Raw genomic sequence first — 26,417 nt, 5'->3', positions numbered from 1 at the left:
CTATCTATCTATCTATCTATCTATCTATCTATCTATCTATCTATCTATCTATCTATCTATCTATCTATCTATCTATCTATCTATCTACCTCTACGCTCTCTCTCTTTGTATATAGCATGCTGCTCACTATCTGCAACTAACCTGCGGGGAGTGTGTTTCTTCTTTCCTTGAATATTGGAAAACTGTGCTGCTGATATATCTATCTATGTATTACCTACTGGCTTTCGCCAGTAGGCAGTTATAGTTAGGACCAAGTTTCTATAGGAAATCCACAAAATTCTATTTGGATTAACTTTGGCCCCGGTGGACACATCTTCGCTAATTTCTCCAAGAATATGGCCTGCTCCGCTCCTTCCCTAAAAGTTTGGGGGTGATTCGTCAAGTGGGGGCTGAGAAAGAAGGGGGTCCCAAAACGTGTTTTCCCCATGCAATTTTCCATAGGGACCTTTAGCCAGGGCTACAGCCCGAACGGCTGAACGGAATTACACCAAATTTGCAGAGAGGTAGAGTTTGGTTTGCAGATTGTGCCTCGGTAGCACAGAGTCACAAGAAAACAGTAAAACAAAGTTGAAAAATAAGGAAAGGGGGTAGGGTAGAAACATGTTGACCCTCTAGGGCTGCTCAGGGGGTACCACATGGGTCTTTAGGCGCAAATTTTATTTATTTTTTTAAAATTAAAACTACGCGGTACGCGTATGGTACTCGTATGCGGTAGAAAAGGAAAAAAAAAAACTAGAAGTCCGTTTTATTCTTACTTAGCTCCCGGGGGGGCCAAATTCCGGGGGCAATTTTATTCTATAATGGGGGGCTTGGAAGTGTCCAACAGGAACAAAATATTTTTTAAAAAAAATAATGTCGAGGACAGCGATGCTCCTGCTTCCTGCATTTTATCAGGTCAATAGACTGTTCCCTATAACACAAAAGTTTATTGCAATAAATGAATAGAATTTTAACTTTAGCCAAATCAGGATCAATTTGTGGGTGTGGACTGCTTGCTGAAAATGCTGGTAAAGCAGTTGATGTGCTTGGTGCAGCAGCAGGTGGGTTGTCCTTCAACCTCTGTGTTGCAGCTCAAGCAAAGTTGTTGAGGTGTAAGTTCTTCACGTGTCGCTCCATATTTGCTGTGCCAAAGGAGTATTTTTGAGATGGATCACCCCTTGAAAGAGTTTGGAAAATTTTACAGGTTACATTTGGAGCATTAACCTTTTTTTGCCCTTCTGGAAAAGTAAAAAACTGTCAAATTAGAGCTTCTTTCCTCTTCTTTGGAGGTTCTTCAGGAATTAAATATTCCTCTGAAGAATGGTTGGAAGATGACTCCATTGCTGTTATTATGGTAAACTTCGTTCTAATTGACAAGATTCTCAGAAGAGATACTTCTTCTTAGAAAGTCAAAGGAGTATTATTAAAATGGGACGGAAGTTTCAACAGTTGTAATAGGAAGTGTTATGAACCAATCAAATCTCGTCTTTTAAAGTCACATGGCTTACCGTACGGTTATGCTGTGGTTACGGTACTCTTATGATGTGAGTACGCATGACGTTCCACCGCGATTTATGTAATTGCTTTTAAAAGTAATATAGGATTATTGGAACTTAAAAAAATAGTTTTCATAATTATCCTAGATAATGTCTTCTGTTAGTATGTTCATTAAATACATAAATATATATTTTAAACAATTAAAAACATTTGCGTCTTTGCGTACGGGGCGCTGTACATGACGTCACACGGAAGCTTTGATGCAATGCGTAACGTGAAAGCGTATTCGTAGCATATGCTGAGAATGATTAGCAGTTTAAACTATGGTGCGATCACTCTCTCACTGTCAAATCAGAGCACAGGGCGCGCTATGAGAATGGTTACAAGTGGTCACTCATTGGAGATCCGATTCAGCTGTGCGGCTTGTCCACGGTATCATAATGTTACTTTTTAGCCTGTTTAAGTTTGAGGTTTGCATGAAATACAATGCTATAGGCAGATATGGATCTTTAGGCAGCGCTTATCTCTATGAAGCTTGGTTATTATCATTAAGAATAGGTGCCTGAGGGAGGGAAAAGAAGTCTATCTGAATGGCTAGAATCGCACAATAGCACCAGATCACTCTTTAGTTTGTAGAGACATACAATTGCATGGCTCTTGTAATCAAGATGCGTCTAATTTGGCCTGAGCTTTGAAAGGCAATCAACACCTGCTTTCATACCAACGTTCAGTTTACTGGCAAACAGGAGTTATTTAATTTGAAATAATGCAGATTGTTGTGCCATTTTAGCCGGCATCACTTACATGATTATGGTAACTCAGCGCGTGGTTTGCTATAAAAAAGTTGTGTTTACTCCTCTGCATGGGAAGCTGGATCTTTCTATCTGGCAGTCGTTTCCGACCTTGAAATCAGAGTCAACCAAATGAGCCGTATAAGAGCGCTATTGTCTTAAAAAGAGGTCGCTCTGACATCTGCTAGAGAAACATTTGTTCTTCATGTAGCAAACATCCGCACAGAAGTGCATGATTGATTAAATACAGATGTGCTCCTGCATTTTGGGAAGTTAATTCAGAGTATCTTTAATGCATCCTTGACTACGGGGTTACCTTACTTTTTTAAAGTTAGAAGCAGTGGCCTTGTGACATCTTTTCCAACTATATTTGGTGTCTTCTCTGCATTTTTTTATTCGATTTTTGTCAGCATCTTTGGTGGATTCCCCTTAATACTCGCATTAGTTGCTGGTGTGCGTCTAATATTTTTGTTTACTTAAATATGGATGCACATCCTGCAGCACACGAGAATATGTCCCGGCTGTTGCTGCTCCGCAACCGAATGCTTAGTTACTATGGAGCGCTACCTCTGGCTACATTGAGTGCAGGTTATGGATTATCGTTTCGATTTTCCTTTTTCACATGCGTTCAACCTGTTTTCCATTGCCTTAGCTGCGATTTCGATTGGGCCTTGGATTTGTGTCTCTGCAGTATTGTGTCTCCCAACGCAGATTATGACCAGCTGATGAGCCCATTAGTGGTTCATGACTTGCTCTGTTCTGGCGGCGGGATTATGGCTTTAGCAGCGATAAATGGAATAATGGGAAGTTGGAATGTTTTTGCAGCGGTGCTTGACTTCTTGACACGCAGTTACATTGAAGATGACCTGAGTTTTGCTGCGATGGTGATATAGGCTCCGGTCGTTAAGGAACATGTAAGTTCATTCTCACTATTGAATTGGATGGCTGAAATGTTTTCAGATGAGAACAATGACTTCCTCTTGGAGGCTGTTGCTACATACTGGGGCTCATGCATCAATGTGTTGATTTGCGATTCGGAATTTGCGAAAAATAGAGAATCGCAAATTCCGAATCGCAAAACGGAATGCATCATTATTATTGCGAATTTTTACCGATTCGGTAAAAATCGCAGAAATGTGCGAATCGCATTAATTTATGCGAATAAATTGCGAATTCGCATTTTGCGATATCGCAAAATGCGAATTCGCAATTTATTCGCATTTTCATGCATCACAGCCCAGCCACACCCAGGAAGCCAGGAGCCTAATTGCACACACCTGCCAAGCAGATTCAAACTGAAAACAGGCAGTTGGTGCATTCAGCTCTGTTTGTCTGCAGTGGAGGAGTGTTTTGGAGTGCTGCTGTTGGAGAAATGGAGCCAGAAACTGCCAGTCAGGATGTACAAGTCAGAAAAAGGAAAATCAAGTTCAGTGAGCAAGAACTGGAGATACTGATTGAGGAGGTGACTTCACACCACGACCAGCTGTTTGGAAAGCTCTCTTTGAAGGTCCCTGAGGCTGCAAAAAGGAAAGTGTGGCTAGCCATACAGGCTAAAGTGAATGCAGTGGGGGTTGCCCACCGGGACATCACCAACCTACAAAAGCGTTGGTACGATTTACGCTCACGAGCAAAAGACAGTATAGCGTCCAGAATGAAGAGTAGTTTGAAGACTGGTGGTGGCTCCCCTGACAATAAGGTCACAACTCCCCTTGAGGATTTGGTTGAGGGGACACTTGTTGCAGAAGCTGTTGTTGGAGTGACCAACATAGACACCTCTGAGCATGCTGGCACTTCTCAAGGTAAGATTAATTTTTTGGGACAAATGCAAACTTAACTTAAATTGGGCTGCAGGATGTATTTAGTCATGTGTTTGATGTAGTAACATATAATTGTAATCTTCTGTTACATCATAACTTGCATAGCACTAGTGTAAAAGGCAATTTCATTGAACAGTGCAATGCATCATGGGAGTTGTAGTTTTTAGGTCTAAATCATTATTCATCAATGCAATATGTACATTGTCAGTTTGCCTATCAAATAATTGTTACACACATGGTAAATGAAGATTTAAAAGGCGTCCTTCTTCTGGAAAACATTGTCTTTATTAGAAATCTTTTTTCTGAGAAGACATTACTTTGATTTCATGCTTCATTTTTTTAATTATAGATGTACTAAAGGCTAATGAGGCAAACCCTTTTGATGACATCAGCATGGATGTACATAGCCATTCAGACAATAACACCATGAGTTCCTCACCCTCTGTGCATGTTAAAAAAATCAGAAAGTCAGTGCGGAAAGTACTTGAATCAGACTCTGAGCAAGATGCCAATGTCACGGAATATGTGGTTGAAGATTCTGAGAAGGCTGCCACTTCCAAAAAAAACTTTAGTGATCGTAGAAGAATCCAAGAATTCTACCGAAGAAGGCCTCGCACTACAAATCCAAATGACTCCACAGTGGATGATGTCCATGCTAGTACAGTAGAACTCAAATTATTGAAAGTCCAGCGTCTTCAGGGGAAAGACCTGAGAGTGATAAAGGGACAAATGAGTCACATAGTGGAAGACATCAGTGGAATCAATAAGAGCTTGAAAACATTATGCAAGGTCATTGAAGGGGCACATACTGCCTCAAATCTGAATTCAGAGCGTGTAGCAAATGCATTAGTCACATTAACTGACATTTTTCAAAGTCAAAACATTGCCAACTGCAATAGACATTTGAGAGCTGTTGCAAGTATGCACACATATGCCCGGGCTCTGAATAGGGTGACCAGCAGCAATGCACGTGTCATAAAACACACAATGCGCATGCAAAAGGGCATCAAAAAGTGTTGTGCTGAACTATGTGAAGGATTTAAAAATATTAAAAGAGGGGATCATGTGCTGCCAACTGATGACAACAAGAATACAGCTTTTGAAGGCAATGTGATCAATGAATCTGCAGGAACCAGTGTTGCTGCACACACAGATGACGTGTGTGAAAGGCGTAGTAAAAGAGGAAAAGAAATGTATATTTCCCCATGCATGGTTTCTGAATCCGTGAAAACTAAAGCTTTAGGTTTGCGTGGAAGGAAGAAGTGATTACTTGTAATTGTTGAATTTTATTTTACACATTTTCAATGTTCAATGATATGGACTAAGAATTACATTAGGCCAATTTCTTGAATTGTTTATCTTTTAAGAAAGTCTTTTTTTGAATATTTTTTTCAAACTACTACTGTGTGCAACATGGTTTATTAAAGTGTTCACCTATTGAAGCATCAAAATATGTTTCCTACCTTTTATTAAAAGTAATGTTGTGTGATTTCTTCCCTTCTTCTTCTCCCTTCCGCTGCGTCCGGTCCATGAACTCTTGCATGTCGTTGTTGTGGCTGGTTGAAATTATTTGGTAGCAAATCATCCTCATGTAGTTCAAGGCCTCTCCTAGTTGCTAGGTTGTGCAACACTGCACATGTTGCAACTATTTTGCAACACACATCAGGCCGATATTGCAAGGCTCCTCCAGTCTTATGCAGTATTCTGAACCTGGACTTCATGACCCCAAACGTCCTCTCTATTATGCTGCGTGTTGAGATATGGGCCTTGTTGTACAGTTGTTCTTTGCGGGTAGTTGGATTCAGGTATGGGGTGAGAATGTAAGACCTCAATCCATATGCACTATCTCCTACATTGATAGATGACATATGTAAGTAAAACATCACAGACATTGCAATGGATGTCAGAATCATTACAATTTGCATTAAATTAAATAATAATTACCTAACAAATATCCATCTCCAAATTCTCCAGCAAGTAGGCGATCATGAATGGCACTATGTTTGAAAATATAAGAATCGTGGGCACTACCTGGGTAGCTGGCAACTAAGTCAGTGATGATTCCTTTGGAATCACAGATTGCTTGTATATTTAAAGAGTGGTAACTTTTTCTATTTCTAAAAATGTACTCATTAGCAGCTGGTGGACAAATGGGGACATGTGTTCCATCAACACATCCTATGACATGTGGGAAGTGTGCCACGTTATAAAAGTCTAACTTGGTCTGCATTAACTCCTGATGCGTTGAGGGGAAAATTATGTGGTGATTTATCCTATGGAGCATTGCATTCAGGAAGTCATTGAAGAATCTAGACAATGCACTCTGTGACACACCCCCTGCAACTGCTATTACCCCTTGGAAGGAGCCAGAGGCTAAAAGGTGTAGACAACATAAAACCTGCACATGGGTGGGTATAGCTTGAGTTCTACGCGTCTGCCTTTGCAGTAAGGGGTCCAACTCTGCAATTAAATCAATGATAGTGTCTGCATTCAGTCTATACTTATCATATATGTCAGCCTGTGTCTGCCCAAGCAAAGTAATGCGCAACCTGAAAACCCTTTCACTGAGTTCTCTTCTCCTCCTCCCTGCTGCTCTCATCCGCCATCTACGTGCTAGGAAAATTGCTGCTGCCATCCTGGAAGGGATCCAGAGTCATTCTGAGGTCCCTTTTATAAGTTGGTAATCATTTCAACATGTGTTGTTTTGAAAAAAAAATGTACCACCTGCTCTCACTTCTTCTTATTTTTGCACTTCCTAAATGTGTTTTCTGAGAATTACTGACATGTGCGAAAATTGATGCATTCCGTTTTTCGCATTTTTTTAAGGAATCGCAAAATTTGCGATTTTTTAACGAATCGCAACAAGGATTGCGAGTTTCTAAGGAATCGCAATTGATTTTGCATTTTTTTAAGGAATCGCAAAAGTAATTGCGATTCCAAAATGGACAAAAAAATGATGCATCTCATTTTCAGATATTGCATTCGCAAACGGCCGATTTTTGCGATTCGCACCGTTTGCGAATGCAAAATCTGTTGATGCATGTGCCCCACTGTGCTCATACACTGTTGGATTAGGACTCTTTGATTTTTCTACCTATTATTTATTATTTAGTTACTGTTTTCTATCAAACAGCAAATAATTTTGTTTGAAAATTTGAACTTGACTCTGCTTTTCAGGCTTGGACTCTGCGTTTCTAATTCGCCCACGTTTATATCACGCGCTTTGATCAAGGAAGGGTGTCGTGGGCTGAGCCTTGCACTCACAACGTGTTAAGTTAGCATGGGTTTATTAAAAGCGTAAACGCCATTTTTGCTTTCCTGCTCTGCTTTGCACACGACACGCACTTGCGCTATTGTTTAGGGAACAATGAGTATTTTGCTTCACATGAGAATAACTTGTTTTACTGCATTTCTAAGCTGTCTCGTTAGTTTAGTGTTTATAGTGAGAGCATGAAATATCAAGGTTATCTTGGATACTGTGTCTGTTATTCGGAATGATCATGGCACGTTCGACTCATAACACATATGTAGCTGTGGCCACCTCTGATACTGGCACGTTTAATAATGCATTGTGGAGGCATAATTACACACAGTTGGAGAAAATTGGTATCCTGACAGTTTGTGCCGAACTCAATGTGATCCACTACTGCTGAGTACCAGAGGTATGGGTCCGCCCATGTAATCCTCTGAGACCTTCTGTAGTTATAAACTAAACTTCTAGGTAGGGAGGGTGAAATGTAGGTATATTTTAAATGTATTTTTCCCTTTAGCATTATAAGATGCTTTCTCCCTTTGTATTTTATGGAATAGTAACAATACTGACAACCTTGTTTTTGATAATATGTTTGGTTGTATTATCTAAGGTACTGCACATGAGATCAAGGCGTTAGAAATAAACATTTAAAACTTGCCCATGTCTTTATTTACTCCTTGTTTTGGACTGGTGTAAGACCATAACGAAAGAGTGCTCTTGTTATCCACCTTACTTGAGGTAATCTAAGTCGCATGTTCTGGATTGACTAGTCATTCGTGTTTTTGCTATAGGACGAAGAACCAATGAGTCACTGATTGCTAGTCTGGTAGGGGTACTAAGGTGGGTTTTGGTACACCGTAATTCACTGAGGTCCTAAGTCTTTATGCACAGTTCTGTGTAGGGTCAGAATTCCTGGAACAGTAGTTACAACAAAAAGGCTCGATAGAGGGCCTTGAGTTTGAATCAGAATATGAAATTGAAAAGTAATTCATAATCCCAGGCAAGAAAGGGAGCAAGTGTGCAAATTTACAGTGCCTTCGGCCAGGGTGGTTGTTACAATAAAAAGGCTCGATAAAGGACTGCACTTTGAATAGGAATATGAAATAGAAGAATAGTTGACAATCATGGGTAAGGAATGCAGCAAGTAGTTGTGTGTATGTGTGGATGATGTGTTGATTGAGTGGAAGATGAAAAAGGTGAAAAATAAGAAAGGCTGGAGATACGCAAACTACCCACTGCATTGTCAGTGAAGTGGATCTTTGGATTTCCATCTCATTACACAGATATGGTGTTGGATTCTGCAGTGGGAGCAAGTGAAACGAATACCACATCTGAGGAAGAAAGCTAGTGCATAAAGTACACACAGTTGGGCAGATTACAAGCCCCTTGCACCACTTTTGTGTCATATTTAACATGGGAAAAATGACGCAAAAGTGGCGCAAGGGGCTTGTAAATCTGCCCCAGTGTGTGGTAGAAAAGGCGCAAAAAAGGACGGAAGTGTGCAAATTACCTACTGCTATTCACGGGTAGTAGTAATAAGAAGGCTGAATAAAGGGCCTGCACTTTGAATTTGAATTAAAGAAGAATAATTGATAAGCTCAGCCAAGAAAGGCAGCAAGTAGGTGTGTGTATTTGTGGATGTTGTGTTGATTGAGCGGAAGATGAGTAAGGTGAAAAGTAAGAGAGGCTGCAGAGATGCAAACTTTCCATTTCTTTGTAAGGGAAGTGGGTGTTTAGTTTTCCAGTGCATATAGCAAGGGAGCTCGACTCCCGAAACGCGTAGATGTATTTCATCATATTAATTAAATAAAAGGACTTTCGTAACCTACAGTGGAGTGCTGGATAATTTATTACTGGAAATAGATCTTATATTCAATATATATATATATATATACCTACAAGCTTCCACTAGTAAACTCGCTGAATTATATAAGACCATTATTCCGCTCATTGAAGAGATGGGGAAATCCGGCCATTTGGGCAGGGCAACTGAAAAACATAATCAATTGGTTGCCATATTAAAAGATATCCTGTACCCTGTGAGAAGGGCAAACCAGCCCCGGACCACGATTCTTCGATGGTTTAATACCTCCTGTCGGAAGGCCAAAAAGGCCTTGCTTACAGTAATAAAAACCAATGGCAGTGAGGCCATCAGGGTGCATCGTACTATATATAAAAATGGTAATTTGTGATGCTAAGAAGGAATGGGAGGGCACAATGTGGGAGGAGTTGGGATCTGCACTTAGGTGTAAGGATTGAAATTATTCTGGTCCATTGTTGCAACTGGACTTAGTGGGCATACCCACGCGCTTGCCCCCAATATTGCCCCTTCAATCTGGGAAACCCACTTTGGTGCTCTATATGGCACCTCTGAGTTCGATGGCTTGCCTGTTAGTACTCTTGAACCTCAGCAATTCCAAAGAGTCAACGGGGCTGAAGAGCGTGGATGGTTGACTATAGTCCCTACATGCCTCGCCCCAGTTGAACCCTTTACCTTGATTGAGGTTGAGACAGCTATAGGTAAATTGCTCCCTAATAAGGCTCCAGGATTGGATAAATTGCCGGGGGATTTGTTTAGGGCACAACCTAAAATCTGGGCCCCCTACTTGGTCGTTCTATTTAATGGCATTTTGCAGGGAGACGACCTGCCCCCTACTTGGTTAGGAGCAGAAATTGTCCCTATTTTAAAAAAGGGCTGCCCACTAACCCCCTCCAATTATAGACCCATCAGCTAAATTGATACATCACAAAAGCTGTTGGGGAGGGTTATCCTTGACAGGATTCACCGGGTGGATCGATGAGAATGGGATTTTGTCTATACTCCAGGTAGGCTTTAGGTCCGGCACCTCTACCTTAGATCAGATATTTCGCCTGCAGGTCCTGTATTGGAAAGCAGCAAAGGTAGAGGGTGGCAGCCTCTACCTTGTGTTTGTGGACCTGCGGGCAGCATTTGATCTAGTTCCGCGTGAAAATTGTGGAAGGTGCTAGCAGACCTGGGACTCCCGCCATATGTATTAGCCGTTGTATCTAGGCTCCACGTAAACAACTTCGCCCAGGTCAGGTGTGGTAGGCATGGCGAACTCACAGGTCAATTCCCTGTCCAAAAAGGAGTTCGCCAAGGGTGCGTGTTGGCGCCCACACTATTCAGCCTCTACATTAACGGCCTTGTGGAACATTTGAATGGTGTGGTAAACAATGATGCCCCTAAATTGGTTACGGGTAGAGTGCCCGCTCTGATGTTCGCAGACGACACCCTGTTGTTGTTTAGAACATCATCGGGCATTCAAAAAACACTTAATGGATTCGTGGAGTTTTGCGAGCTTCGGGGATTAGAAATCAATCTGGGAAAAACAAAGTTTATGATTTTTAACCCCCCTAAGCGGGTACGCCCAAACCCGGTTTTACATGGTACCCCCCTTGAAAGGGTTAAAACATTTATTTATCTGGGTGTTACTCTGACTGAGAATTTCGACTGGAACACACAGATTGCTAAATCCACACTTAAGTTATCCCAGCTTGCAGGGGGTATAAGCAAAGTTTTTAGGGAGTCATCTTTTAGGCCGGTGTCCCCAGCTCTGGAGATATATTGTCGCCAGGCTAGAATGACAGCAATTTACGGGGCTGAACTTTGGGGCACAAGCAGATAATGAACCTTAAAAAGGAAGAGCAGTCTTTCGTGAGAAACCTAGTTGGGTTACCGCCTAGTACGCCTTTGATCCCTCTTAGACTTGATCTTGGCATGGTGCCAATAGAGGAGATCATAAGTGCAAGACCAATTATGTACTGGAAGAGGTTGTGGTCAGTCCCCGAAATGGCCGCTTACCGAGCGGAATTTTCTGAGATTTTGTCTCTTCTTATATACAAAAAGATCCCTTGGCTCCAGCACATTCGTGCTGTTAGTACCCGATTAGGTCTTCTGGAACTGTGGGAAACCCCTGAGACTTATTGCCTAGGGATATCAAAGAATGAACTCCTTTCTCATATACGTATGCAGAACGTTCAAACGCTATCGAGCTCTGCAACATTGGGTAGGTTGACATCTGAGTTCCTCCTAGTTAAATCAGAATCCAAAACGGAGGAATTCATGGATTTAATCGAACCCCCGCTTGCTCGAAAGCTACATCTCCAGCTAAGGCATGGCACTCTACCCATTAGGTCTTTTACATCTAAATGGCTAAAACCTAATAACGAAGTTTGCCCTGCATGTAGTTATAAAAATGAGAATGTAACTCATGTATTGTTTTTCTGCCCTGCCTATTCCGCAATTAGAAAATGTTGGCTGATTCCTATTTGTAAGAATTTGAGACTCATGCATTTTACACAGGCCTGCAGGATACTGACCTATGATACCCATCCTCCCATTGTGTTTGCGGTTTCTCGTTATTCACTCAGTATGTGGCGTAGGAGGCAAACCTTTCTAACCTAATTGTTGTACTTATTGCTTTAATTTCTTGTATCCTGATAACTTGTAGTTTAATTCTCTTTTAACATTTTATGACTATTTATTGTTTTATTGTTCGTGCTGATGATTTTATGTGCACTTTTATGATCATTTGACCGAAATAAAGTTATCAATGAATGATATATATATATATATATATATGTATATATATTGCCTGAAAAATCCATAGGTTTAAGGCACGTTATAGTTTGGAATTAGCATTTAAAAAACCTTGAAAATTCACTGAAAAAACCATAGGCTTCACACATGTTATAGTTAGGAATTAGCATTTAAAAAAACCTTAGAAATTCACTGAAAAAAACATAGGTTTCACACATGATAGTTAGCTGGACATTTCAATCATACAAAACCATTGAAATTCCCCCGTTATAGATGTCATCAGTGATTTCATGAGTGATGTCACTGACCATGTCATGAGTGATGTTATATGTGACGTCCTCAGCAGGGCATTGCGGGCACACGAGTTATAGTTAGCTGAACTAACTATAACAGGGGAATTTCAATGGTTTTGTATGAGTGTGATGTCCAGCTAACTATAACATGTGTGAAACCTATGTTTTTTTCAGTGAATTTCCAAGGTTTTTTAAATGCTAATTTCTAACTATAACGAGTGTGAAACCTATGGTTTTTTCAGTACAATTTTAAGGTTTTTTAAATTCTAATTCCTAACTATAACGTGTGTGAAGCCTATGGTTTTATATATATATATTCATAGGAAAACTAAACAGCCACTTCCCTTACAAAGAAGTACAAAGTTTGCATGTCTGCAGCCTTTCTTATTTTTCACCTTATTCATCTTCTGCTAAATCAACACATCTTCCACACATACACACACCTACTTGCTCCCTTTCTTGGCTCGGGTTATCAATCATTCTTCTTTAATTCAAATTCAAAGTGCAGGCCCTTTATCAACGCTTTTTATTATAACAACTAACCCGGCCGAAGGCAATATGAAATATGCACACTTGCTCCCTTTCTTGGCTGCACTTATCAATTATTACTCAACCCACAACATGTCACTTAGGTTACCTCAGGTAAGGTAGATAACAAGAGCACTCTTTCATTACAATCTTACACCAGTCCAAAACAAGCACTAAATAAAGACACCTGCAACTTTCAAATGTTTATTTCTAACACCGTAATCTCATGCCCAGTACCTTTAGTAATACAAGCAAGCATATTATCTGAAACAAAGTTGTCAGCATTGTTACTATTCCATAAAATACAAAGGGAGAAGGCATCCTATAATACAAAAGGGAAACAGATTTAAAATATACCTACATTTCATCCTCCTTACTTAGCAGGTTAGTTTATAAGTACAGAAGTTCTCATACGACTACATAGGCGGACCCATACCTCTGTTACTCAGCAGTAGTGGATCACATTGAGTTCTACACAAACTGTCAAGATACGAATGTTCTCCAACTGTATGTAATCATGCCTGCACAGTGCAATACTAAACGCACCAGTATCAGAGATGCCACAGCTGCATATGTCTTATGGCTTGAATGTGCGAAGATCATTCCGAATAACACACACAGTATCCAAGATAACCTTGATGTTTCATGCTCTCACTATACACACTAAAGTAGTGAGGCAGTCTACAAATGTAGTATATCAAATTATTCTCATATAAAGCAAAATACTAACCCTTCTCTAAACAATATTGTAAGTGCTTGTTGTGTGCAAAGCAGAGCAGGAAAACAAAAATGGCGTTTAAGCTTCTAATAAACCCATGCTAACTTAACACGTTGTAATTGCAAGGCTCAGCTCACAATACATTTCCTTGACCAAAGCACATATTATAAACATGGGCAAATTACGAACACAGAGTCCAAGCCTAAAAAGCAGAGTCAAGTTTAATTGTGAAAAAAAAATTATTTGATCTTTGATAAAAAGAAGTAACTAAATATTAAAGAATAGGTAGAAAAATCAAAGAGCCTTAATCCAACAACGTATAAGCACAGTATGTAGCAACAGCCTCCAAGAGGAAGTAATTGTTCTCATCTGAAAACATTTGAGCCATCCAATTCAATAGTGGGAATGAACATACATGTTCCTCAACGACCGGAGCCTCTATCACCATCGGATGAAAACTCGGGACATCTTCAATGTAACTGCGTGCCAAGTAGTCACGCACCGCTGCAAAAACATTCCAACGTCCCATTATTTCATGTATCGCTGCTAAGGCCATAAACCCGCCGCCAGAACAGAGCAAATTATGAACCACTAAGATGCTCCTCAGCTGGTCATAATCGGTGTTGGGAGACACCGTACTGCAGAGACACAAATCCAGGGCCCAGTCAAAATCGCAGCTCATGCAATGAAAGACCGGTTGAACGCATGTGAAGAAGGTGAATCTAAACGACAATCCATAAGCTGCGCTCAATGTAGCCAGAGGCAGCGCTCTGTATTAACTAAGCTTTCGGTTGCGGACCAGCAACAACAGGGACATATTCTCGTCTGCTGCAAGATGTGCATCCATATTTAAGTAAACAAATTAATACAAGCACACCGGCAACTAATGTGAGCATTAAGGACAATCCACCAAAGATGCTGGAAAAAAATCGAATGAAAAAACACGGACAAGACACCAAATATAGTTTCTACAGAAGTCACAAGGCTATTGCTTATAACTTTAAAGAAGTAAGCTAACCCCCTACTCGAGGACGCATTAAAGATAGTCTAAATTAACTCCCTAAAATTCCGGGGTACGTCTGTATTTAATAAAGCATGCACTTCTGTACTGGTATTTGCTATATGAAGGACAAATGTTTCTCTAGCAGATGTAAGAGCGACCTCTTTTCAGACAATATCGCTCTTATACGGCTCATTTGGTTGACTCTGCTTTCAAGGTCGGAAACGACGGCCAGATAGAAACATCCAGCTTCCCATGCAGAGGAGTAAACACAACTTTTTTTATAGCAAACCACACGCTCAGTTACCGTAATCATGTAAGCGATGCTTGCTAACATCGAACAACAATCTGTAATATTTCAAAGTAAATAACTTCCGTTTGCCAGTAAACTGAACGTTGTTATGATAGCAGGTATCAGAGTGTCTTTCAAAATTTTAGGCCAAATTAGCCGCATCTTGATTACAAGAGCCATGCAATATTAGGTGTCCACAAGGAGTGATCTGGTGCTATTGAGTAATCCTCGCCATTCTGACAAACTTCTTTTCCCTCCCTTAAGCACCTATATATAAATGGTAATAACCAACCTTCATGGAGATAAGCGCTCCCTAAAGATCCATATCTGCCTATAGTATAGTATTTCATACAAACCTTAAACTTAAACAGGATAAAAAGTAACATTATGATACCGTGGATAAGCCACACAGCTGAATCGTATTTCCAATGAGTGACCACTTCTAACCATTCTCATAGCGCGCCTTGTGCTCTGATTTGATAGTGAGAGAGTGATCGCGCCATAGTTTGTCTGCTAATCATTCTCAGCATACGCTACGAATACGCTTCGAGGTTACGCGTCGCATAAAAGCTTACGTATGACGTCACGTACTGCACCCCATAGGCGAAAGACGCAAATGTTTTTTATTGTTTTTAATTGTTTAAAAACATATATTTATGTATTTAATTAACATACTAATAGAATACATTAGGTAGGATACTTATGAAAATAGTTTTTTTAAATTTTCAACAATCGTATAACGTGTGTGAAACCTATGGTTTTATATATATATTCACAGGAAAACTAAACAGCCACTTCCCTTACAAAGAAGTACAAAGTTTGCATGTCTGCAGCCTTTTTTATTTTTCACCTTATTCATCTTCTGCTAAATCAACACATCTTCCACACATACACACACCTACTTGCTCCCTTTCTTGGCTCGGGTTATCAATCATTCTTCTTAAATTCAAATTCAAATTGCAGGCCCTTTATCAACGCTTTTTATTATAACAACTAACCCGGCCGAAGGCACTATGAAATTTGCACACTTGCTCCCTTTCTTGGCTGCACTTATCAATTATTACTCAACCAACAACATACCACTTAGGTTACCTCAGGTAAGGTAGATAACAAGAGCACTCTTTCATTACAATCTTACACCAGTCCAAAACAAGCACTAAATAAAGACACCTGCAACTTTCAAATGTTTATTTCTAACACCGTAATCTCATGCCCAGTACCTTTAGTAATACAAGCAAGCATATTATCAGAAACAAAGTTGTCAGCATTGTTACTATTCCATAAAATACAAAGGGAGAAGGCATCCTATAATACAAAAGGGAAACAGATTTAAAATATACCTACATTTCATCCTCCTTACTTAGCAGGTTAGTTTATAAGTACAGAAGTTCTCATACGACTACATAGGCGGACCCATACCTCTGTTACTCAGCAGTAGTGGATCACATTGAGTTCTACACAAACTGTCAAGATACAAATGTTCTCCAACTGTGTGTAATCATGCCTGCACAGTGCAATACTAAACGCACCAGTATCAGAGATGCCACAGCTGCATATGTCTTATGGCTTGAATGTGCGAAGATCATTCCGAATAACACACACAGTATCCAAGATAACATTGATGTTTCATGCTCTCACTATACACACTAAAGTAGTGAGGCAGTCTACAAATGTAGTATATCAAATTATTCTCATATAAAGCAAAATACTAACCCTTCTCTAAACAATATTGCAAGTGCTTGTTGTGTGCAAAGCAGAGCAGGAAAATAAAAATGGCGTTTAAGCTTCTAATAAACCCATGCTAACTTAACACGGTGTAAGTGCAAGGCTCAGCTCACAATACATTTCCTTGACCAAAGCACATATTATAAGCATGGGCAAATTACGAACGCAGAGTCCAAGCCTAAAAAGCAGAGTCAAGTTTAATTGTGAAAAAAAAATTATTTGATCTTTGATAAAAAGAAGTAACTAAATATTAAAGAATAGGTAGAAAAATCAAAGAGCCTTAATCCAACAACGTATAAGCACAGTATGTAGCAACAGCCTCCAAGACGAAGTAATTGTTCTCATCTGAAAACATTTGAGCCATCCAATTCAATAGTGGGAATGAACATACATGTTCCTCAACGACTGGAGCCTCTATCACCATCGGATGAAAACTCGGGACATCTTCAATGTAACTGCATGCCAAGAAGTCACGCACCGCTGCAAAAACATTCCAACGTCCCATTATTTCATGTATCGCTGCTAAGGCCATAATCCCGCCGCCAGAACAGAGCAAATTATGAACCACTAAGGGGCTCCTCAGCTGGTCATAATCGGTGTTGGGAGACACCGTACTGCAGAGACACAAATCCAGGGCCCAGTCAAAATCGCAGCTCATGCAATGAAAGACCGGTTGAACCCATGTGAAGAAGGTGAATCTAAACGACAATCCATAAGCTGCGCTCAATGTAGCCAGAGGCAGCGCTCTGTAATAACTAAGCTTTCGGTTGCGGACCAGCAACAACAGGGACATATTCTCGTCTGCTGCAAGATGTGCATCCATATTTAAGTAAACAAATTAATACAAGCACACCGGCAACTAATGTGAGCATTAAGGACAATCCACCAAAGATGCTGGAAAAAAATCGAATGAAAAAACACGGACAAGACACCAAATATAGTTTCTACAGAAGTCACAAGGCTATTGCGTATAACTTTAAAAAAGTAAGCTGACCCCCTACTCGAGGACGCATTAAAGATAGTCTAAATTAACTCCCTAAAATTCCGGGGTACGTCTGTATTTAATAAAGCATGCACTTCTGTACGGGTATTTGCTATATGAAGGACAAATGTTTCTCTAGCAGATGTAAGAGCGACCTCTTTTCAGACAATAGCGCTCTTATACGGCTCATTTGGTTGACTCTGCTTTCAAGGTCGGAAACGACGGCCAGATAGAAACATCCAGCTTCCCATGGAGAGGAGTAAACACAACTTTTTTCATAGCAAACCACACGCTCAGTTACCGTAATCATGTAAGCGATGCTTGCTAACATCGAACAACAATCTGTAATATTTCAAAGTAAATAACTTCCGTTTGCCAGTAAACTGAACGTTGTTATGATAGCAGGTATCAGAGTGTCTTTCAAAATTTTAGGCCAAATTAGCCGCATCTTGATTACAAGAGCCATGCAATATTAGGTGTCCACAAGGAGTGATCTAGTGCTATTGAGCAATCCTCGCCATTCTGACAAACTTCTTTTCCCTCCCTTAAGCACCTATATATAAATGGTAATAACCAACCATCATGGAGATAAGCGATCCCTAAAGATCCATATCTGCCTATAGTATAGTATTTCATACAAACCCTAAACTTAAACAGGCTAAAAAGTAACATTATGATACCGTGGATAAGCCACACAGCTGAATCGTATTTCCAATGAGTGACCACTTCTAACCATTCTCATAGCGCGCCTTGTGCTCTGATTTGATAGTGAGAGAGTGATCGCGCCATAGTTTGTCTGCTAATCATTCTCAGCATACGCCACGAATACGCTTCGAGGTTACGCGTCGCATAAAAGCTAACGTATGACGTCACGTACTGCACCCCATACGCGAAAGACGCAAATGTTTTTAATTGTTTAAAAACATATATTTATGTATTTTATTAACATACTAATAGAATACATTATGTAGGATACTTATGAAAATAGTTTTTTTTAATTTTCAACAATCGTATATTACTTTTAAAAGCAATTACACAAATCGCGCTGGAACGTCATACGAACCCACATCATAAGCATACGCAAAGCCATGAGACTTTAAAAGAAGAGATTGCATTGGTTCATAACACTTCCTATTCCAACTGTTGAAAGTTCTGTCACATTTTAATCACTCTACTTTCACTTTCTAAGAAGAAGCATCTCTTTTGAGAATATTGTCAAATAGAAGGAAAATTACCATAATAACCACATGGACACAGAGATAAGAATATGAGGATTTAATGTCCCATTGCTAGGCTTGTGGCAACTCCTGTGCTTGCCTACATTCCCAGCATGCAGTGGCCTCATTCTCCGGTAAACTAGAGCGCGTCGCCCCACAATGTTAAAGGAGCTACAAAGGGTCCCCATCCCCCGGGACTCAAAAAATAACATTTGGGACCATGTGGGGAACCCCAATAACTCCACCGTCCCAGCCAGCTCCATGTGTCGTTCAAAAGCCGGCATTGCTTTGCCAGTGAGACCAGTTGATATGCTCCTCTCTCAACCAAAAAGCAATCTGCTTTCCTACTTAAAAAAGACAGCTTATTAACTTGCTCTCTCTTTCAAATAGGAAAGCAGTTTGCTGTACTAAAGTGGGAGCGACTCTCCCGTCCTACCATAGCAAACGGCAGTGTCCCAGGGGTAGGTACTTTGGGACACTGCAGAAGCCGGCCCTGGGAGGTGTCGGACCCCAGGGCCAAAAAAGGCTCCAGGAGGGAGGCCGCGCGACCACCTTCCAACATTAAAAAGCCCCGAAAGATGGTGATCCCCGTGCCTGGGGGGTTTGTGTCATCATGGACCCCCCAATTTTAAATATTACTGCCTCAGGAAGGTGGCGGTCCCCGGAGCATGTGGGGGGGGATAGTGAAACCCCCGCATACTTCAAAATAAAACCCCAGGGGTGGCATTTCCCGGGACTCGGGGGACCTTTCAACCCCCATTTTAGAAAAAAATTGCCCCCAGAATTTGCCCCCCCGGGAGCTAATTACGAATAAAATGGACTTCTAGTTTTTTTTTACTTTCCCACCGCGTACGAGTTTGATACGCGTACCCTGCGGTTTTTTTAATAAATTTTTTTTGGGGGGTCCTAAAGATCCATGTGCGACCCCCTCAGCAGGCCTAGAGGGTCAACATTTTTCTACCCTGCCCCCTTTCCTTATTTTTCAACTTTCTTTTACTGTTTTCTTGTAACTCGCTGCTACTGAGGCACAAGATGGCCACCAACACTTCCAGGTTTTGAGTGTTGACAGACAGTTGACAGCCAATCAGCATACAGCTCGCTCTCATAATTGAATGGATCTCCGTCCGAGTGTAGAACTCTGTCTCTAGATATCGCTATGATTTTGCTTGTAATTTTCTCTGAAACTACTGAACGGATTTACACCATTTAACAAAAAGCACAATCTGCGAACTGAACTCTACCTCTGCCAAATTTGGTGTAATTCCGTTCAGCCGTTCGGGCTGTAGCCCGGGCTAAACGTCCCTATGGAAAATTGCATGGGGGAAAACACGTTTTGGGACCCCCTTTTTTCTTGGCCCCCACTTGACGAATCACCCCCAAACTTTCAGGGAAGGAGCGGAACCGAGCAGGCCATTTTCCTGAAGAAATTCACGAAGATACGTCCACTGGTGCCAAAGTTATTCCAAACAGAATGTTGTGGATTTCCTATGGAAAGTAGGTCCTAACTATTTTTACCTACTGGCGACCGCAAGTAGGATATATATATATATATATATATATGTATATGTATATATATATATATATATATATATATATATATATATATATATATATATATATATATATATATATATATACATATACATATATGTATATATATATATATATGTATATATATATATATATATATATATATATATATATATATATATATATATATATTACCCACTACCCTTTGCATTTACTATCTCTGCCACGAACTCTGTGTCCTACTGGACCTGCACAAACCAGATCTCTTATTTCTTACAGAGACGTGGTTCTGTGACAGCTCCCTCCCTTCCCTATTAGCCGCTCTTCCTGCCTCTTATTACGCGCTACGCACCGACCGACCCTCCGGCAAATCGGGCGGCGGTGTCGCCTTGATCGCCCGCAGAGAACTTCCCTTTCAGCCTCTAACTTTCCCCTCCATTGGCTCTTCAGATATCTTAGTCGTCCGCTCCCTATCCCTTAAAGTTCAACTTACCTGCTTGCTCATGTATCGTCCCCCCCAACCCTCCGAAATCTTCCTTGCCGGGTTTCAAGACCTTGTGGCCATCCTCGCGGTTAACAACTCCTCCATTTTGGTATTAGGCGACTTCAACTTTTGGCCCTCTGACCCCGCAGAATGCTCTACCTCCAAAGAATTTTCGGACACCCTTCGTTCCCTTAATTTCCACTCGCACGTCCACTCCCCTACTCACATTCAGGGCCACATCCTCGACCAGATCTGGTCCCTTAACTGTCCTATAGTGTCCTTGTCCATCTCCCCCTGTTCCTGGTCCGACCACTCCTTGATTTCTTTTTCCCTACACCTTAACCCAGCCACCAAGCCTTCTCTTCCCAAAAACATCTGGGCACGCTCTTGGAGCCGGGTGGATGCGGCCTCATTGTCCGCCACACTCTCTTCCTCCAGCCCAGGCTTACTCGGTCTGTCTATTTCAGCACAAGCCGACTCCATCAACTCCTGGCTTCTGTCAGGCTGCGACTCAGTCACCACCCTCAGGCGACTGTCCTCCAGACGGGCGAACAACGCTAACCGCTGGTTCAACGAGGAACTGAAGGCCTTAAAACTTACAGTCCCCCACGCCGAACGAGATTGGAGGCGACACTACTGCCCCAACCTTAAAGCTCAGTACACCACCCTCCTGTCGCAGTATAAAAAAGCTATCCTGACCACTAAAATGGCCTACTTCTCCTCTAAAATCTTGGCTGCAGAGAACCAGCCCAGAGAAATCTTCTCTATTGTCCACAATCTTGCTTACTCCGACAGAATTACCCTTAATCCTCCCCCTTCTCAGGCTCTTTGCAACTCCCTGAATACCTATTTTTTGGACAAAATCTCAAAAATCAAAGCCAATATCTCCCCCTCCCCTTCTTTTCTCAACCCCCGGTGTCCATCAGCAGAGGCTCGCCATGACTCGTTCCCCTTTCTGACTGAAGAGACCTTCCTCTCCCTTCTCCCCTTGGTCAAATCAGGATCCCCTCTAGACCCTTGTCCTGCTCACATCCTCAGGCACATCTATGCAACCTGTGTGCAACCCCCTCTTACCTTTCTCAAAAGCTCTCTGTCTCAGGGCGTCGTTACTCCATCCCTAAAAACCGCCATCATCCTCCCCATCCTCAAAAAACCTGGCGCTGAACCCTCCGCTCCTGTCAACTATCGCCCCCTTTCTCTACTACCCTTCTTAGGGAAAGTACTGGAGCGACATGTGAGCAGAGCGCTCACCGCCTACGTGGAAGAAAACGGAGTATTAGCCCCCCGTCAGGCCGAATTCCGCCCCGCTCACTCCACGGAGTCAGTGGTGTTATCGGTCCTTGACAACCTTAGAGAAGGCATGGACACCAACCTTCCCCAGGCCTTGGTCCTCCTTGACCTCTCCGCCGCCTTTGACATGGTTGATCACTCCATCTTACTCTCCCGTGTCCGGGCAGCCGGGGTCGGAGGTTCGGCCCTGGTCTGGCTGTCCTCCTTCCTCAGGGACTGTACCCAAGCGGAGCGCCTGGGTGACTTCTTAGCGGATCCACGGAAGGTACAATGCGGGGTTCCTCAGGGCTCCTCCCTTTCCCCACTACTGTTCAATCTGTACATAGCTCCCCTCATTTTTGCTCTTCAGCAAATGGAGGTCTCCGTATATAACTATGCGGATGACCTCCAGCTCATTTTCTCCCTGTCACAATCCCCTGACTCCATATCAAACTTCCAATCTACTATGATCTTCATCCGGGACTGGATGAACTACAACCACCTGAAATTAAACCCAGACAAAATCAAACTGGTTTTAACAGGTGGTTGCTCCAGTCCCTGGTCCCCCCTATTTTGGCCTCCCTCCCTAGGTCCCCCTCCCTCCCCTTCTTTCTCTGTCAAAACGCTTGGGATCAAGCTTAACGATCAACTCACCCTGCACTCCCAGGTGAGCTCAGCGGTGTCCTCTTCTTTTCTTTCACTTCGCACTATCCGTAAGGTCTCCCGCTTCTTTTCTTACTCTGCCCTAAAACTTATTTTCCTGGCAATGGTCATCTCTCGATTAGACTATGGCAACGCTCTATACTGCGGCATGCCCGCATACAATATACGTCGATTACAGCTGGCCCAAAACCAGGCCGCCCGCCTAGTCTACAACCTGGCCAAATTCCATCACGTCACCCCACTCCTAAAATCCCGGCACTGGCTCCCCATCCGGGAATGCTCCCAGTTCAAGATGGGCTGTATCACTTTTCTGGCTCGGGTCGGTTCCGCCCCTGCCTTTATCTCCTCGGAAATTAAAGCCTATGCCCCCGCTAGGGAACTGCGCTCATCTTCCCAACATCTGCTGACAGTTCCCCGCTTTAGGCGTTAAAAGTGGGGAGGCTCAAAATTCGCCACACTCGCCCCTACCTTCTGGAACTCTCTACCGGCCCACCTCAGATCCTCCACCCAATACTCTCACTTCCGAAAGGCATTAAAAACCTTTCTCTTTCTACAAGCTTTCCCACTATAAATCCTCCCTATTCCCCCCTGACCTTCCTGTTCTCTGAGGCTCAGTAACCCACAGCGCCATGAAACCGCCAGGTGTACACGCGCTTTATAAATGATTTAAACTCAAACTCAAACATATATATATATTTATATAGATATATATATGTATGTATATAGATATATATAGAAGGATATCGGAGTTCCCTCACGCTCTCAGATCACGCACAAAACGGAGTGACAAAATTGGTCATCTCACATAAATGTCCTGGAAACACATTGACAAAGGACTAAGCATCTAATTGGGTGTCTAATGCCACTAAAATAACCGCCATCTTGTAGTGGTAGATAAAATACTCAGAATGCATGATCATGTTACATTCGGCAACCCCCTCAAATAAAACGTCCCTGTTTTTTGGGTTCAAATAAGTGGCCTGTGACAACGGGTCCCTACCATTTTCTTCATGACACTATTGCACCATAATCCAGCATGCAGATAAAACATCTCTTGCTTGTATTGTATTTGTTTATTATTACTTTGCACTTATAAGTAGATGACATATAGGGGTTCTTTGACTTTGACTTTATTTGTGTCTACAACAGATCATGGCGAGGACAACGCTCATGTTTTACCACCACTTGGCGAATGTATTTATCATGTTTGCATGATAACTTTTCTATGTGTGGGCTATGCTGTCAAAGTATCAAAACAGGGAAAAGAACCTGCCCTGTAACTTTAAAGGTCGGCCTTCAAGAGGTCCGGAGGATTGTGTGCCACTCTGAACCCTACATGAATATCTCTCAAATACATCAACACATCTATTGTATCAAAACAGTTTATTATAAGTTATTACGGTTCATTTTTTTCTCATTTTCATTTAGTATTTCATTAGTATAGATAAACATATTCAAAGAGAACAATTATAAATATATAATAAAAATCAAATAAGACCGGTATTTACTAATCACAGCCCATATTCCCACAATTCATATCACCAACACACAAACACAGTCATTCACACTTCATACAACACTTCACACAATTGCCACAGATGTATCCGATGGATATGGGACAGATGGCATAGAGTCCCAAAGGATTATGTGGGTTCCATGGGTGGAACAAATGCTGACGCGCGTTTCGGTGTATGGCCCGGCGCGGGCTACACCTTCATCAGGGCGGAGGTGAGGTGGAGGGAAAAGCTGTCAAAGTACCACTAGGTAGGAATTTACTATCATGATCCATGGGGGCTGCAAGGCACCTGGCTAATCCAGATAAGTACATTAAGTCCCTACAATGTCCGTCCGCAAGAACCCGGTGAGATGGCTGATTATCTATATCACTTAATACCTTGAGGGATAGATCTGCCCGTTACCACTATAGGATGAAATAAACTGTGTTAAGTTCATCAAGAGAGGATATTACATGAGGGACAACATGATTCCACTATATGATCCAGCATACATTGCCAGTGAGACAGCAATTTACGTCTCCAACCCGGAGTCCGAAATGGGGCGGTAATAGGGCATTACGTCTAACATCAGTGCAGTGCACACATACAGATGCACATTCAGAAAGAGGTGAAAGTTACGAGTCAGGATTACCGATCATTATGCAAATATGTTAGTTGCACGATCTGACAACACCATGACTGACAGCTTTTCCGCATTGAATTCAGTTCTACGTGAATTAATTTGTGATGATTGTACCCAAATAACAGGGACGTTTTATTTGAGTGGGTATATATAAAACATGTTGAAACTTTTTAGAAACACTCAGTCACTGGATGATGTAATCAGTGATGTCATCAGTGATGACATTTGAGATGTCATCTGGGATGTCATCAGTGATATCACTGGCCATGTCATGAGTGATGTAATATGTGATGTCGTCAGCAGTGCATTGCGGGCATAGCTCAACTAACTATAACAAACAAATTTCTCTGGTTTTGTACAAGTGAAATGTCCAACTAACTATAACGTCCCTGAAAACCCGTGTTTTTTTCTGTTAATTTCTATGTTTTTTTTGCTAATTTCTAACTATAACATCCCTGAAACCTATTTTTCTTTCAGTTAAATTCATTGTTTTTTTAAATGATAATTTTTAACTATAACGTCCTTGAAACCTATGCTTTTTTCACTGAATGTGTAAGGTTTTTTAAAAGCTAATTTCTAACTATGCCTACATAGATAGGACATTTGCAGAAAGAGGAAGAAAAGCGCAGAAAGAAGTAAGAGAAATGCATAAAGAGGCACTAGAAGTCCAAAAAGAGGAAGAAACAGGAAGAAAGAAGCAAGAGATGTGCAGAAAGAACCAACAGATCTGCAAAAAGAGGCCTACTTTGACTGTATCTTACAACAGACTCATAAAAAGTACCCTAATCACTAATCCTGCTCCGTAAATGTCTTAAACCACCCTTTTCTCTTGAAGGTTCACTATTAATCGACTGCTCAGAATGTAAGGCCTACCAAATATAAAACGGAAATCCTAAGCATATCACTGTTGTAAGTCTGACCATGTATGTGAAGATATGCCTGCATGTCTATGCTTTTGCCTAGAAAATGTTAAATGAAAATAAACGTAAAAACACTTGAATACCGGTGTTTCAAAAAGCATACTCTGTAAATTTGTGTAAAAAAAAGGTGTAGGAATTTCTTTCTGCTCATAATACAAGGCACATGGGTATTAAATAGTATATTTGAGGGGCTCTATAACACATATATACATAAGAGATGTCTGCCTGCGCATCCGAATGACAGTGCAGAACTAAGAAGATTTGACCACCTATAAGAGACGCTACCGGCTTTTTAAGCTAACATCTTCAGATGCATAACACATGTGAGAATATATGTGCAAGTAGACATATACCTCAGTCACGAGAGCACACAGACCTTTAAACTTGACAGCTTGCACTTCCCATTTGAATATAGAAACAGGCGGGAGAAGTACAGAAAGGAGCAAGGGAATTGCAGAAAAAACAAGAGAGGGGTAGAAAGAGTAAAATATGTGCTGAAAGAGGCAAGAGTAGTGCAGACAGAGTCAAGAGAAGTGTAGAAAGAGGCACGAGGTGTACAGAAAGGCAATAGAGGAGCAGAAAGAGGCAAGAGAGGAGCAGAAAGTGGTAAGTGAGGTGCAGAAAGAGGCAGGAGAAGTACAGTAATAGGCACAAGAGGTATAGATAGAAGCCACAGAGGTGCAGAAGGAGACACGAGAACCCCAGAAAAAGGCAAGAGAGTTGCAGAAACAAGCAAGAGAGGTGCAGAAAAAGGGAACA

The 26,417-nt window shown here is 41.5% G+C and overlaps 1 long non-coding RNA gene across 1 annotated transcript; it reads right to left on the bottom strand.

Moving 5' to 3' along the window:
- Positions 1 to 4,447: 4,447 nt before the first annotated feature.
- LOC147748928 (uncharacterized) lies at positions 4,448 to 6,063 on the bottom strand. Its single transcript, XR_015299733.1, has 3 exons — positions 6,029 to 6,063; positions 5,548 to 5,933; positions 4,448 to 4,792 (listed from the first exon to the last, which is right to left on the bottom strand). It is a non-coding gene; the product is annotated as an uncharacterized LOC147748928 (long non-coding RNA).
- Positions 6,064 to 26,417: the final 20,354 nt, after the last annotated feature.

Source organism: Lissotriton vulgaris, chromosome 1_1 (assembly GCF_964263255.1).
Source record: "Lissotriton vulgaris chromosome 1_1, aLisVul1.2, whole genome shotgun sequence".
Lineage (NCBI taxonomy): Eukaryota > Metazoa > Chordata > Amphibia > Caudata > Salamandridae > Lissotriton > Lissotriton vulgaris.
This window is presented reverse-complemented; position numbering and strand designations above follow the sequence as displayed.